The 16,642-nt window shown below is 39.5% G+C and overlaps 1 non-coding gene across 1 annotated transcript; it reads left to right on the top strand.

The window, feature by feature from the left end:
• Nucleotides 1-3,035: 3,035 nt before the first annotated feature.
• LOC148553490 (small nucleolar RNA R71) lies at nucleotides 3,036-3,143 on the top strand. Its single transcript, XR_015892741.1, has one exon. It is a non-coding gene; the product is annotated as a small nucleolar RNA R71 (small nucleolar RNA).
• The last annotated feature ends 13,499 nt before the right edge of the window (nucleotides 3,144-16,642 follow it).

Here is a 16,642-nt window from a genome sequence, read left to right as displayed (position 1 = left end):
TCATTGCTTTTTGATCTTCTCTTATTTCATGAAGCATGATGGAGTGCTCTTGATGTTCCACCCTTAGTTGTCCCATATTGGAACTCAATTCTCCTAGGGAGGTGTTGATTTGCTCCCAATAGTTTTGTGGAGGAAAGTGCATTTGAGGCATCTCTGGGATCTCATGGTGATGAGCTTCATACGCCTCTTGAGCTCCATGAATGGGCTCTCTTTCTTGCTCCATCTTTTTCTTAGTGATGGGTTTGTCCTCTTTAATGAGGATATCTCCCTCTATGTCAATCCCAGCCGAATTGCATAGATGGCAAATGAGGTGAGGAAAGGCTAACCTTGCCATAGTGGAGGACTTGTCAGCCACCTTGTAGAGTTCTTGAGGTATAATCTCATGAACTTCCACCTCTTCTCCAATCATGATGCTATGGATCATGATGGCCCGGTCTATAGTAACTTCAGACCGGTTGCTAGTGGGAATGATTGAGCTTTGAATGAACTCCAACCATCCTCTAGCTACAGGCTTGAGGTCCAATCTTCTTAGTTGAACCGGCTTGCCTTTGGAGTCAATCTTCCATTGAGCTCCTTCTACACATATGTCCATAAGGACTTGGTCCAACCTTTGATCAAAGTTGACTCTCCTTGTGTAGGGGCGTTCGTTCTCTTCCATGTTTGGCAAGTTGAACGCCAACCTCACATTTTCCGGACTAAAATCCAAGTATTTCCCCCGAACCATTGTAACATAGTTCTTTGGATCCGGATTCTTACTTTGATCATGGTTCTTGGTGATCCATGCATTAGCATAGAACTCTTGAACCATTAGGATGCCGACTTGTTGGATGGGATTTGTTAGAACTTCCCAACCTCTTCTTTGAATTTCATGTCGGATCTCCGGATACTCATCTCTTTTGAGTTTGAAAGGGACCTCAGGGATCCTGTGGGGTCCACAGATCCTGGGGTGTCAAGGATTTGCATCCCTGCACCAATTAGGCATGTAAAATGCCTTTGCACACAACTCTGGGCGTTCAGCGCCAGGTTGGTGCCCATTTTGGGCGTTCAACGCCCATTTGTTGCCATTTCTGGCGTTGAACGCCAGAACCATGCTTGTTCTGGGCGTTCAGCGCCAGAATGCTGCCCATTTTGGGCGTTCAGTGCCAGAACCATGCTCTGTTCTGGCGTTGAATGCCAGGCAGATGCTCCTCCAGGGTGTGATTTTTCTTCTGCTGTTTTTGATTCCATTTTCAATTTTTATATTTATTTTGAGACTCCTCATGATCATGAACCTATAAAGACATATAACTAAGAAAAATATAGTTAGGAAAATAAAAATTGGGTTGCCTCCCAACAAGCGCTTTTCTAATGTCAATAGCTTGACAGTGGGCTCTCATGGAGCCTCACAGATGTTCAGAGCATTGTTGAGGCTCTCCAACACCAAACTTAGAGTTTGGTTGTGGCCTCCCAACACCAAACTTAGAGTTTGACTGTGGGGGCTTGGGTTGACTCTGCTTTGAGAGAAGCTTTTCATGCTTCCTCTCCATGGTTGCAGAGGGAGATCCATGAGTTTTAAATACAAGGGGGTCCTCATTCCATTGAAGGACTAGTTCACCTCTGTCAACATCAAGCACAGCTCTTGTTGTGGATAGGAAAGGTCTTCCTAAGATGATGGATTCATCCTCTTCCTTTCCAGTATCCAGGACTATGAAATCAGCAGGGATGTAAAGGCCTTCAACCTTTACTAACACGTCCTCTACTTGTCCATATGCCTGTTTTCTTGAATTGTCTGCCATCTCTAATGAGATTTTAGCAGCTTGCATCCCATAGATTCCCAGTTTCTCTATTACAGAGAGGGGCATGAGGTTTATTCCTGAACCAAGGTCACACAGGGCCTTAAAGATCATGGTGCCTATGGTACAAGGTATTATGAACTTTCCAGGATCCTGTCTCTTCTGAGGCAATGTCAGTTGATCCAGATCACTTAGTTCATTGATGAACAAGGGAGGTTCAACTTCCCAAGTATCAATGCCAAATAATTTGGCATTCAGCTTCATGATTGCACCAAGAAACTTGGCAGTTTGCTCTTCATTAACATCCTCATTCTCTTCAGAAGAGGAATACTCATCAGAGCTCATGAAGGGCATAAGGAGGTTCAATGGAATCTCTATGGTCTCTAGATGAGCCTCAGAGTCCTTTGGTTCCTCAGAGGGAAGCTCCTTATTGGTCACTGGACGTCCCAGGAGGTCTTCCTCCTTGGGATTCACGTCCTCCTCTCCCTCATTGGGTTCGGCCATTTTGCTTATGCCAATGGCCTTGCACTCTCCTTTTAGATTCTCTTCTGTATTACTTGGGAGAGTACTAGGAGGGATTTCAGTGATCCTTTTACTCAGCTGGCCCACTTGTGCCTCCAAATTTCTAATGGAAGACCTTGTTTCATTCATGAAACTCACAGTGGCCTTAGATAGATCAGAGACCAAGTTTGCTAAATTAGAAGTATTTTGTTCAGAGTTCTCTGTCTGTTGCTGAGTGGATGATGGAAAAGGTTTATTATTGTTAAACCTGTTTCTTCCACCATTATTAAAGCCTTGTTGAGGCTTTTGATCCTTCCATGAGAAATTTGGATGATTTCTCCATGATGAGTTATAGGTGTTTCCATAAGGTTCACCTAAGTAATTCACCTCTGCTATTGCAAGGTTCTCAGGATCATAAGCTTCTTCTTTATAAGAAGCCTCTTGAGTACTGTTGGATGTAGCTTGCATTCCATTCAGACTCTGAGAAATCATATTGACTTGCTGAGTCAATATTTTGTTCTGAGCTAATATGGCATTCAGAGTATCAATCTCAAGAACTCCCTTCTTCATAGGCGTCCCATTATTCACAGGATTCCTTTCAGAAGTGTACATGAACTGGTTATTTGCAACCATGTCAATGAGTTCTTGAGCTTCTGCAGGCGTTTTCTTCAGGTGAATGGATCCACCTGCAGAAGTGTCCAATGACATCTTAGATAACTCAGACAGACCATCATAGAATATATCCAGGATGGTCCATTCTGAAAGCATGTCAGAAGGACACTTTTTGGTCAGTCCTTTGTATCTCTCCCAAGCTTCATAGAGGGATTCACCTTCTTTTTGTCTGAAGGTTTTAACATCCACTCTAAGCTTGTTTAGCTTTTGAGGAGGAAAGAACTTGGCTAAGAAAGCCGTGACCAGCTTATCCCAAGAGTTCAGGCTGTCTTTGGGTTGAGAGTCCAACCATATTCTAGCTCTGTCTCTTACAGCAAAAGGGAAAAGCATGAGCCTGTAGACTTCAGGATCTACTCCATTAGTCTTAACAGTATCACATATCTGCAAGAATTCAGTTAAGAACTGAAAAGGATCTTCAGATGGAAGTCCATGAAACTTGCAGTTCTGCTGCATCAGAGAAACTAATTGAGGTTTCAGCTCAAAGTTGTTTGCTCCAATGGCAGGAATGGAGATGCTTCTTCCATGTAAATTGGAATTAGGTGCAGTAAAGTCACCAAGCATCCTCCTTGCATTATTATTATTTTCGGCTGCCATCTCTTCCTCCTGTTCGAAAATTTCTGAAAAGCTATCTCTGGATTGTTGTAATTTAGCTTCTCTTAATTTTCTCTTCAGGGTCCTTTCAGGTTCTGGATCTGCTTCAACAAGAATGTTCTTGTCCTTGCTCCTGCTCATATGACAAAGAAGAGGGCACAGAGAAAATAATAATAATATGGATCCTTTATATCACAGTAGAGAGGTCCTTGTGTTAGTAGAAGAAAAGAGGAAGAAAATCTGAACTCAGAGAGAGAGAGAGATGGAGTTCGGATTTTTGGTGGGTGAGGGAGAGATGTTAGTAGATGAATAAATAAATAGAATAAGATGAGAGAGGGAAAATTTCGAAAATAATTTTTGGAAAAGAGTTAGTGATTTTTGAAAATAGTTTTTGAAAAAGGTTAGTGATTTTCGAAAATTAAGATTTAAAATTGAAATAATTAGTTAATTAAAAAGAAATTTTGAAAAAGGGGGGAGATATTTTCGAAAATTAGAGAGAGAGAGAGTTAGTTAGGTAGTTTTGAAAAAGATAAGAAACAAACAAAAAGTTAGTTAGTTAGTTGAAACATATTTTGAAAATCAATTTTGAGAAGATAAGGAGTTAGGAAGTTAGAAAAGATATTTTGAAATCAAATTTTTGAAAAAGATAAGATAAGAAGATATTTTGAAAAGATATGATTGAAATTAGTTTTGAAAAAGATTTGATTTTTTAAAATCACAATTAATGACTTGATTCACAAGAAATCACAAGATATGATTCTAGAACTTAAAGTTTGAAACTTTTCTTAACAAGTAAGTAACAAACTTGAAATTTTTGAATCAAAACATTAATTGTTATTGTTATTTTCGAAAATTATTTGATAAAAATAAGAAAAAGATTTTTGAAAAATATTTTTGGAATTTTCGAAAATAACTAAGAAATTTGAAAAAGATTTGATTTTTGAAAAAGATTTTGAAAAAGATAAGATTTTCAAATTGAAAATTTGATTTGACTTATAAAAACAACTAGATTTTTAAAATATTTTGAAAAAGTCAAATCTAATTTTCGAATTTATGAGAGAGAAAAAGGGAAAGATATATTTTTTTTTTGAAAATTATATGAAAAAGAAAAAATAAGGATTCCAAAATTTTTAACATGAATTCCAGGAATCTTGCATTCTTAGTCTAAAGCTTCAGTCTAGGAATTAGACATGGCTCACTAGCCAGCCAAGCTTTCAATGAAAGCTCCGGTCCAAAACACTAGACATGCCCAATGGCCAGCCAAGCTTCAGCATGTAATTCAGACATGACATGCCTGACATACCCTACAGTCGTATAACAGCTGATGGTTGGAAGCCTCAGTCCAAAAGAATTTAGACATGGCTTTACAGCCAGCCAGGCTTCACATGCTTCATGAAACACTAGAATTCATTCTTTAAAAATTTTGAATAAAATTTTTTTTTTTCGAAAACAGGTGAGAAAATTTTGAAATATTTTTGAAAAATTTTTGAAAAGAAAACAAAAAGAAAATTACCTAATCTGAGCAACAAGATGAACCGTCAGTTGTCCAAACTCGAACAATCCCCAGCAACGGCACCAAAAACTTGGTGTTGTTGCCGGATCCAAACTTGGCACTGATGTTACCGGACCAAAAGCTTGACGAAAACTCAAAGAATCCCAGCAACGGCGCCAAAAACTTGGTATGCGAAATTGCTACTCAGGTTGTGAATTGTTGTTCGAAATTGATTCCCTGGCAATGGCACCAAAAACGGATGCACAGGACCATGGTCTAAACATATCTTCACAACTTCGCATAACTAACCAGCAAGTGCACTGGGTCGTCAAAGTAATACCTTACGTGAGTAAGGGTCGAATCCCACGGAGATTGTCGGTATGAAGCAAGCTATGGTCACCTTGTAAATCTCAGTCAAGCGGACATAAAACAGTAATGGGTTTTCGAAAATAAATAATAGAATAGGGATAGAGGTACTTATGTAAATCATTGGTAAGAATTTCAGATAAGCGAATGGAGATGCTTTTCGTTCCTCTGAACCTCTGCTTTCCTGCTATCTTCATCCAATCAGTCTTACTCCTTTCCATGACTGGCTTTATGTGATACATCACCATTGTCAATGGCTACTTTCGGTCTTCTCTCGGGAAAATGATCCAAATGCCCTGTCACAGCACGGCTAATCGTCTGGAGGCATCACCCTTGTCAATGGCTTCATCTTATCCTCTCAGTGAAAATGGTCAACGCACCCTGTCACGGCACGGCTATTCATCTGTCGGTTCTCGATCATGCTGGAATAGGATTTACAATCCTTTTGCGTCTGTCACTAACGCCCCGCAATCGCGAGTTTGGAGCTCGTCACAGTCATTCATTCATTGAATCCTACTCGAAATACCACAGACAAGGTTTAGACTTTCCGGATTCTCTTGAATGCCGCCATCATTCTAGCTTACACCACGAAGATTCTGATTAAGAGATCTAAGAGATACTCATTCAGTCGAAGGTAGAACGGAAGTGGTTGTCAGGCACGCGTTCATAGGGAATGATGATGATTGTCGCGTTCATCACATTCAGGTTGAAGTGCGAATGAATATCTTAGAAGCGAAATAAGATGAATTGAATAGAAAACAGTAGTACTTTGCATTAATCTTTGAGGAACAGCAGAGCTCCACACCTTAATCTATGGAGTGTAGAAACTCTACCGTTAAAAATACATAAGTGAAAGTCCAGGCATGGCCGAGAGGCCAGCCCTCAAACATGATCTAAGATAGCATACAACTGATCAAAGATGCCTAATACAATAGTAAAAGGTCCTATTTATAATAAACTAGCTACTAGGGTTTACAGAAGTAAGTAATTGATGCATAAATCCACTTCCGGGACCCACTAGGTGTGTGCTTGGGCTGAGCTTGAGTGTTGCACGTGTATAGGTCCTTCCTGGAGTTGAACACCAACTTTTGTGCCAGTTTGGGCGTTCAACTCTGGTTTTGGCTCTTTTTCTGGTGCTGGACGCCAGATTTGGGCAGGAAGCTGGCGTTGAACGCCAGTGTACGTCGTCTATTCTTGGCCAAAGTATGGACTATTATATATTGCTGGAAAGCCCTGGATGTCTATTTTCCAACGCAATTGGAAGCGCGCCATTTCGAGTTCTGTAGCTCCAGAAAACCTACTTTGAGTGCAGGGAGGTCAGAATCCAACAGCATCAGCAGTCCTTCTTCAACCTCTGAATCTGATTTCTGCTCAAGTCCCTCAATTTCAGCCAGAAAATACCTGAAATCACAGAAAAACACACAAACTCATAGTAAAGTCCAGAATTGTGAATTTAACATAAAAACTAATGAAAACATCCCTAAAAGTAACTAGATCCTACTAAAAACATACTAAAAACAATGCCAAAAAGCGTATAAATTATCCGCTCATCAATACGCTACTCAGGTCCAATCCTTTCAACTTCAAATTCCAAGGGCTTCCGCCTCTGATCGGCGTAACTCCTGGCAACTTTGCGCCGTAAGCATCCTATCTCGGATTTTCTTGACTTGTTCAGTGGTCTCAGCTATCATCTCCGGCCCCAACAAGCCTTTCTCTCCAGCTTCATACCAACATAGCGGAGATTAACATTTCCTCCCATACAATGCCTCATACGGAGCCATTCCGATGCCCGCATGGTAACTATTATTGTATGCAAACTCCACTAATGGCATATACTAATCCCAACTCGCCGGTTGATCCAAAACACAAGCTCTCAACATATCCTCTAGTGTTTGGATCGTCCTCTCGGATTGACCATCTGTTTGAGGATGGTACGCTGTACTTGATGAGATGTTAGTAGATGAATAAATAAATAGAATAAGATGAGAGAGAAGGAATTTTCGAAAACAATTTTTGAAAAAGAGTTAGTGATTTTTGAAAATAGTTTTTGAAAAATGTTAGTAATTTTCGAAAATTAAGATTTAAAATTTAAAATAATTAATAAATTAAAAAGAAATTTTGAAAAAGGGGGAAGATATTTTCGAAAATGAGAGAGAGAGAGTTAGTTAGGTAGTTTTGAAAAAGTTAAGAAACAAACAAAAAGTTAGTTAGTTAGTTGAAACAAATTTGAAAATCAATTTTGAAAAGATAAGAAGTTAGGAAGTTAGAGAAGATATTTTGAAATCAAATTTTTGAAAAAGATAAGAAGATTTTTTTGAAAAGATATGATTGAAATTGTTTTTGAAAAAGATTGGATTTTTAAAATCACAATTAATGACTTGATTCACAAGAAATCACAAGATATGATTCTAGAACTTAAAGTTTGAATCTTTCTTAACAAGTAAGTAACAAACTTGAAATTTTTGAATCAAAACATTAATTGTTATTGTTATTTTTGAAAATTTTGATATAAAAATAAGAAAAAGATTTTTGAAAAATATTTTTGGAATTTTCGAAAATAACTAAGAATTTTGAAAAAAGATTTAATTTTTGAAAAAGATTTTGAAAAAGATAAGATTTTCAAATTGAAAATTTGATTTGACTCATAAGAAACAACTTGATTTTAAAAAGATTTTGAAAAAGTCAACTCAAATTTTCGAATTTGATGAGAGAGAAAAAGGGAAAGATATTTTTTTGATTTTTGAATTTTTAATGAAGAGAGAGAAAACAAGAAAAATGATGCAATGCATGAGAATTTTAGATCAAAACATGTGATGCATGCAAGAATGCTATGAATGTCAAGATGAACACCAAGAACACTTTGGATGTCAAGATGAACATCATAGACACAATTTTGAAAAATTTTTAATGCAAAGAAAACATGCAAGACACCAAACTTAGAATTCTTTAATGCTTAGACACTAAGAATTCAAGAATGCATATGATAAACATGAAAAGACACAAAACAAAAAATCATCAAGATCAAACAAGAAGACTTACCAAGAACAACTTGAAGATCATGAAGAACACTATGAATGCATGATATTTTCGAAAAAATGCAAGATGCATATGCAAGTGACACCAAACTTATGACATGACTCAAGACTCAAACAAGAAACACAAAAAATGTTTTTGATTTTTATGATTTTTTAATTTTTTTGTATTTTTTTCCAAAAATTAATTGAAAAACAAAAATAAGGATTCCAAAATTTTTAATATGAATTCCAGGAATCTAGCATTCTTAGTCTAAAGCTTCAGTCCAGGAATTAGACATGGCTCACTAGCCAGCCAAGCTTTCAATGAAAGCTCCGATCCAAAACACTAGACATGGCCAATGGCCAGCCAAGCTTCAGCATGTAATTCAGACATGACACGCCTGACATACCCTACAGTCGTGTAACAGCTGATGGTTGGAAGCCTCAGTCCAAAAGAATTTAGACATGGCTTTTACAGCCAGCCAGGCTTCACATGCTTCATGAAACACTAGAATTCATTCTTAAAAATTTTGAATAAAATTTTTGAAAACATTTTTGTATTATTTTCGAAAACAGATGAGAAAATTTTAGAAATATTTTTGAAAATTTTTTTTTGAAAATAAAATAAAAAGAAAATTACCTAATCTGAGCAACAAGATGAACCGTCAGTTGTCCAAACTCGAACAATCCCCGGCAACGGCGCCAAAAACTTGGTGCACGAAATTGTGATGTCCAGGCTCAAACAATCCCTGGCAACGTGAGCAACTTGGTACGCGCAATCATGATTACACTTTGATTATATAAAATTCATGGCTCTTTCTTTCCCCGGCAACGGCGCCAAAAACTTGGTGCACGAAATTGTGATGTCCAGGCTCAAACAATCCCTGGCAACGTGAGCAACTTGGTACGCGCAATCGTGATTACACTTTGATTATATAAAATTCATGGCTCTTTCTTTCCCTGGCAATGGCGCCAAGAACATGGTGCCAATACCATGGTTCACAACTTCGATACAACTAACCAGCAAGTGCACTGGGTCATCCAAGTAATACCTTACGTGAGTAAGGGTCGAATCCCACGGAGATTGTTGGTATGAAACAAGATATGGTCACCTTGCAAATCTCAGTTAGGCAGATATAAATTGATAATGGTGTTTTCGAATTTAATATAATAAAATAGGGATAGAAATATTTATGTAATTCATTGGTGATAATTTCAGATAAGCGAATGGAGATGCCTTCGTTCTTCTGAACCTCTGCTTTCCTGCTATCTTCATCCAATCAGTCTTACTCCTTTCCATGGCTAGCTTTATGCAAGGGCATCACCGTTGTCAGTGGCTACATCCCCTCCTCTCAGTGAAAAATATGTTCACATGCTCTGTCACAGCACGGCTAATCATCTGTCGGTTTTCGATCATGCTGGAATAGGATTCACCCTCCTTTTGCGTCTGTCACTAACGCCCAGTACTCGCGAGTTTGAAGCTCATCACAGTCATTCAATCATTGAATCCTACTCGGAATACCACAGACAAGGTTTAGACTTTCCGGATTCTCTTGAATGCCGCCATCATTCTAGCTTACGCCACGAAGATTCTGGTTAGGAGATCTAAGAGATATTCATTCTAGCTTATTTCATGTAGAACGGAAGTGTTTGTCAGGCACGTGTTCATAGGCGAGAATGGTGATGAGCGTCACACATAATCATCACCTTCATCACGTTCTTGGGTGCGAATGGATATCTTAGAAGCGAAATAAGATGAATTGAATAGAAAACAGTAGTACTTTGCATTAATCTTTGAGGAACAGCAGAGCTCCACACCTTAATCTATGGAGTGTAGAAACTCTACCGTTAAAATTACATAAGTGAAAGGTCCAGGCATGGCCGAGATGGCCAGCCCTCAAACGTGATCTAAGATAGCATACAACTGATCCAAGATTCTCAAAAAGACTAGTAAAAGGTCCTATTTATAATAAACTAGTCACTAGGGTTTACATAAGTAAGTAATTGATGCATAAATCAACTTCCGGGGCCCACTTGGTGTGTGCTTGGGCTGAGCCTTATCTTTCCACGTGCAGAGGCCATTTGTGGAGTTGAACGCCAGGTTTTGGATCCTTTTCTGGCGTTGGACGCCAGAATTGGGCAGAGAGCTGGCGTTGAACGCCAGTTTACGTCGTCTATTCTTGGCCAAAGTATGGACTATTATATATTTCTGGAAAGCCCTGGATGTATAGGTTCCAACGCAATTGGAAACGTGCCATTTCGAGTTCTGTAACTCCAGAAAATCCACTTTGAGTGCAGGGAGGTCAGAATCCAACAGCATCCGCAGTCCTTCTTTAACCTCTGAATCTGATTTCTGCTCAAGTCCCTCAATTTTAGCCAGAAAATACCTGAAATCACAGAAAAACACACAAACTCATAGTAAAGTCCAGAAATGTGAATTTAACATAAAAACTAATGAAAACATCCCTAAAAGTAACTAGATCCTACTAAAAACATACTAAAAACAATGTCAAAAAGCGTATAAATTATCCGCTCATCAGTACTCAAGCTTAATCGGGTTCCAAAAGCTTTCTGAAATGCACCCCAGAACCTCAAAGTGAAACGAGGATCTCTATCAGAGATTATAGTAGCAGGTACACCATGGAGTCTCACAATCTCCTTTATGTATAACCGAGCTAGCTCCTCATGAGTGTAAGTCATCCGAATGGGCAAAAAGTGAGCTGACTTCGTCAGTCGGTCCACAATCACCCAAATAGCATCAAAACCAGTCCTAGTCCTTGGCAATCCCGACACAAAGTCCATTGCAATACTTTCCCACTTCCATTGCGGAACCTCTAAAGATTGCAACATCCCGGAAGGTCTTTGATGTTCAATCTTTACCTTTTGACAAGTTAAGCATTTTGAAACGTATTCCGCCACATCATTCTTCATACCTGGCCACCAAAACATTGCCTTTAAATCATGGTACATCTTAGTACTTCCCGGGTGAATGGAGAATCCACTTTTGTGTGCCTCCTTTAAGATATCTTGCCTCAAAGTGCCAACATCCGGCACAATGATCCTACCCTTGAATCTCCATAACCCATCTTTTCCTTCCGACACCTTCCATAACGCTTCATCATTTTCATGAGCCTTTAGGAGCTCAGACTTAAAATCACTCGAGATTTCTAATCGGCTCAAACACAAGGTTCTAGATACTTCTCGAGCACCAATTTTTAGACTCTCGAATCCATTGAGCAACTTCTCCTCTTGAAGCATCATCCGAGCCGCATATAACGACTTCCGACTTAACGCATCCGCCACTACATTCACCTTTCTCGGATGGTAATTCAACTCAAAATTGTAGTCCTTCAATAATTCCATCTACCTTCTCTGCCTCATATTAAGCTCTTTCTGATCAAAGAGATATTTCAAGCTCTTGTGATCGGAGAAGACTTGGAACTTAACCCCACAGAGATAATGCCTCCACACCATCAAGGCAAACACGACCGCAGCAAGTTCCAAATCGTGCGTAGGGTAACTAACTTCATGAGGTCTCAACTGTCGTGAGGCATACGCCACCACATTATGATGCTGCATCAGCACGCATCCTAGACCCTTTAATGAGGCATCACAGTACACCTCAAATGGTTCGTTCGGCTCAGGTAACACCAACACAGGTGCAGTGGTCAACTTTTTCTTCAATGCCTAAAAGCTTTCCTCACACTCAGGAGTCCAAACAAACGGAGTGTCTTTGCGGGTTAATTTTGTCAACGACAAGGCTAATTGCGAAAAGCCTTTGATGAACCTTCGGTAATAGCCAGCTAAACCCAGAAAACTCCTTATCTCAGTTATTGTGGTTGGTTGCCTCCAATCCATCACAGCTTCCACCTTAGTTGGATCTATGGCTATTCCCTTCTTACTCACCACGTGACCCAAAAACTTTACGTCATCCTTCCAAAACTCACACTTAGACGATTTCGCATAGAGTTTCTTCTCCTTCAGAATTTGCAACACGGTCCTCAAGTGTTCCGCATGCTCTTCTTCAGTCTTGGAGTAAATTAGTATGTCGTCAATGAAGACAACAATGAATTTATCCAGAAACGGACGGAACACTCTATTCATGTAATCCATGAATACTGCAGGAGCGTTCGTCAACCCAAAGGACATTACAGTGTACTCGTAATGACCATAACGAGTCCGGAAAGCGGTCTTAGGGATATCCACACCCCTCACCTTTATCTGGTGATAACCGGATCGCAAATTGATCTTGGAGAAAACCTCAGCTCCTTGTAATTGATCGATGAGATCATCAATCCTCGGCAATGGGTACTTATTCTTTATGGTGACCTTGTTCAGCTGCCTGTAATCCACACAGAGTCGCATACTTCCATCTTTCTTCTTTACCAGTAACACTGGAGCACCCCACGGGGAAACACTTGGTCGGATAAAGTTCTTACCCAACAATTCCTCTAACTGAGACTTTAGCTCGGCCATCTCTAATGGTGACATTCTATAAGGAGCACTTGAGATTGGTCCCACCCCAGGCACCAATTCAATAGCAAACTCGACCTCTCGGTTAGGTGAAAATTCCTCAATATCATCGAGAAATACTTCTGGAAACTCACACACTACCAGAATCTGATTCAACCTTTGGTCATCACCCGAAACACCCGCGGTTAACAACAGGATACCCTGACATTCGATTCCGAAATAGTTCACCATCATCGAATTCAAGTAATAATTATTCACCACAACCGGCCCTTCTGTATCTTCCGGCATAAAGTACACCGACTTTGTAGAACACTCAAGCAGGATATGGTTCTCAGATAACCAGTCCAATCCCAAGATAAGATCAAGACCGATCATCGGTAAGTAGATTAAATGATGGACAAAATCACGCTACTTGAACCTAAACGAAACTTTCGGGCATCCTAGCCTAGTTACCATGGCTTCATGGGTAGCATTATATACTTTTAGGTCATAACTAAGGTTACGATCTTCAATCCTAACTCATGGGCTTTCTCAAATGCAATGAATGAATGCGATGCTCCCGAATCAAATAAAGCATTTAAAGTTCGACCGGCTATTTCACAGTTACCTCGAATGAGTGTCTCGGATCCCTCTGCACCCCTAGCTGAGGTAGCGAACACCCGACCGGTCTGTTGTGCTTTCCCAGCACCTTACTTCTGCTGCTCCGGACAACTTGCGACTCTATGCCCCGCCTTTCTACAATTGTAGCATAAACCCTATTCGGCCTTGCATGGTACTCCCGGATGGTGACTCCCACACCTAGTACAAGCTTGATCATTCTAAGGCTGCTTCCCAAACCTTTTCCCTTAGGAGTTGTTGTTGTTGGACCTCCTAAAGGAACCTCCCCTCTTGAAAGGCGGACCTCTAGGTGCAAAACTCTTCCCTCGGTTCTGTTGAAATGATCCTTTGTGACTTTCTTTCTCAGTGGCTGCCCTCTTCACACACTCTTCAGCAACCCTACACTTGTTCTCCAACTCGGAGAAAGTCCTAATCTCCATTGGCCCCACCGAACCAAAAATATCGCTCCGGAGTCCTCCTTCGTACTTAACACACTTCCATTCCTCTTATTCTACCGGAGTCCTGGTGCACAAAATTGTGATCATCAATGGCGCCAACAACTTGGTGTGGCACACTTTTAATCTAAACTCTTTTATCACAACTCTGCACAACTAACCAGCAAGTGCACTGGGTCGTCCAAGTAATAAACCTTACGTGAGTAAGGGTCGATCCCACGGAGATTATCGGCTTGAAGCAAGCTATGGTCATCTTGTAAATCTCAGTCAGGCGGATTCAAATGGTTATAGAGTTTAAGGTGATGAAAATAAACATAAAATAAGCATAGAGATATTTATGTAATTCATTGGTGGATTTCAGATAAGCGTATGAAGATGCTTTGTTCCCCTTGAACCTCTGCTTTCCTATTGCCTTCTTCCAATCATTCATACTCCTTTCCATGGCAAGCTTTATGTTGGGCATCACCGTTGTCAATGGCTACATCCCGTCCTCTCAGTGAAAATGGTTCTGATGCTCTGTCACAGCATCGGCTAATCAGCTGTCAGTTCTCGATCATGTCGGAATAGGATCCATTGATCCTTTTGCATCTGTCACACGCCTCACAATCACGAGTTTGAAGCTCGTCACAGTCATCCCTTCCCAGATCCTACTCGGAATACCACAGACAAGGTTTAGACTTTCCGGATCTCAGGAATGGCTGCCATTAATTCTAGCCTATACCACGAAAGTTCCAATCCTAGATTAGAAACCCAAGAGATACGCATTCAAGCCATTGCTAGTAGAACAGAGGTGTTTGTCAGGCACATGTTCATAGGTGAGAATGATGATGAGTGTCACGGATCATCACATTCATCAAGTTGAAGAACGAATGAATATCTTGGAGAAGAAATAGACTTGAGTTGAATAGAAAAACAATAGTACTTTGTATTAATTCATGAAGAACAGCAAAGCTCCACACCTTAATCTATGGTGTGTAGAAACTCCACCGTTAAAAATACATAAGAACAAATAGTGTAAGCATGGCCGAATGGCCAACCTCAAAGGTCTAAGGACTAAACGTCCCAAGATGATGAAAATACAATAGCAAAAGGTCCTATTTATAGAGAACTAGTAGCCTAGGATTTACAGAAATCAGTAATTAATGCAGAAATCTTCATCCGGGCCCACTTGGTGTGTGCTTGGGCTGAGCATTGAAGCTTTCATGCGTAGAGACTTTTCTTGGAGTTAAACGCCAGCTTTTGTGCCAGTTTAGGAGTTAAACGCCAGAATTCTTGAGCTGACTTAGAACGCCTGTTTGGGCCATCAAATCTCGGGCAAAGTATGAACTGTTATATATTGCTGGAAAGCCCAGGATGTCTACTTTCCAACGCAATTGAGAGCGCGCCAATTGGGTCTTTGTAGCTCCAGAAAATTCACTTTGAGTGCAGGGAGGTCAGAATCCAACAGCATCTGCAATCCTTTTTCAGCCTCTGAATCAGATTTTTGCTTAGGTCCCTCAATTTTAGCCAGAAAATACCTGAAATCATAGAAAAACACACAAAATCATAGTAAAGTACAGAAGAGTGATTTTTATTTAAAAAATAATAAAAATATAATAAAGACTAATTAAAATATACTGAAAACATACTAAAAACAATGCCACAAAGCGTATAAATTATCCGCTCATCACAACACCAAACATAAATTGTTGCTTGTCCCCAAGCAACTGAAAATCAAATAGGATAAAAAAGAAGAGAATATACAATGAATTCAAAAAACATCTATGAAGATCAGTATTAATTAGATGAGCGGGGCTTTTAGCTTCTTGCTTCTGAACAGTTTTGGCATCTCACTTTATCCCTTGAAGTCCAGAATGATTGGCATCTATAGGAACTCAGAATCCAGATAGTGTTATTTATTCTCCTAGTTAAGTATGTTGATTCTTGAACACAGCTACTTTATGAGTCTTGGCCGTGGCCCTAAGCACTTTGTTTTCCAGTATTACCACCGGATACATAAATGCCACAGATACATAACTGGGTGAACCTTTTCAGATTGTGACTCAGCTTTGCTAGAGTCCCCAATTAGAGGTGTCCAGGGTTCATAAGCACACTCTTCTTTTTGCTTTGGACCTCGACTTTAACCGCTCAGTCTCAAGTTTTCACTTAACACCTTCACGCCACAAGCACATGGTTAGGGACAGCTTGGTTTAGCTGCTTAGGCCAGGATTTTATTCCTGTGGGCCCTCTTATCCACTGATGCTCAAAGCCTTGGATCCTTTTTTTCACTCTTGCCTTTTGGTTTAAAGGGGTATTGGCTTTTTCTGCTTGCTTTTCTTCTTTTCTCTTTTTTTTTGCAAGCTTTTCACTGCTTTTTCTTGCTTCAAGAATCAATTTTATGATTTTTCAGATCATCAGATAACATTTCTCCTTTTCCTTTCATTCTTTCAAGAGCCAACAATTTTAATATTCATAAACAATCAAATTTAAAAATATGCACTATTCAAGCATTCATTCAGAAAAACAATAGTATTGCCACGACATCAAGATAATTAAACTGTTTTAAAATTTGAAATTCATGCACTTCTTTTTCTTTTTCAATTGAAAACATTTTTCATTTAAGAAAGGTGATGGATTCATTTTCATAGCTTTAAGGCATAGACACTTAGACACTAATGATCATGTAATAAAGACACAAACATAAATAAACATAAAGCACATTTTTCGAAA

This window comes from Arachis ipaensis, chromosome B7 (assembly GCF_059453495.1).
Source record: "Arachis ipaensis isolate K30076 ecotype BB chromosome B7, ASM5945349v1, whole genome shotgun sequence".
NCBI classification, from domain to species: Eukaryota; Viridiplantae; Streptophyta; class Magnoliopsida; order Fabales; family Fabaceae; genus Arachis; species Arachis ipaensis.
The sequence above is the reverse complement of the archived record's forward strand: the minus strand, read 5'-3'. Positions and strand labels throughout refer to the sequence as shown.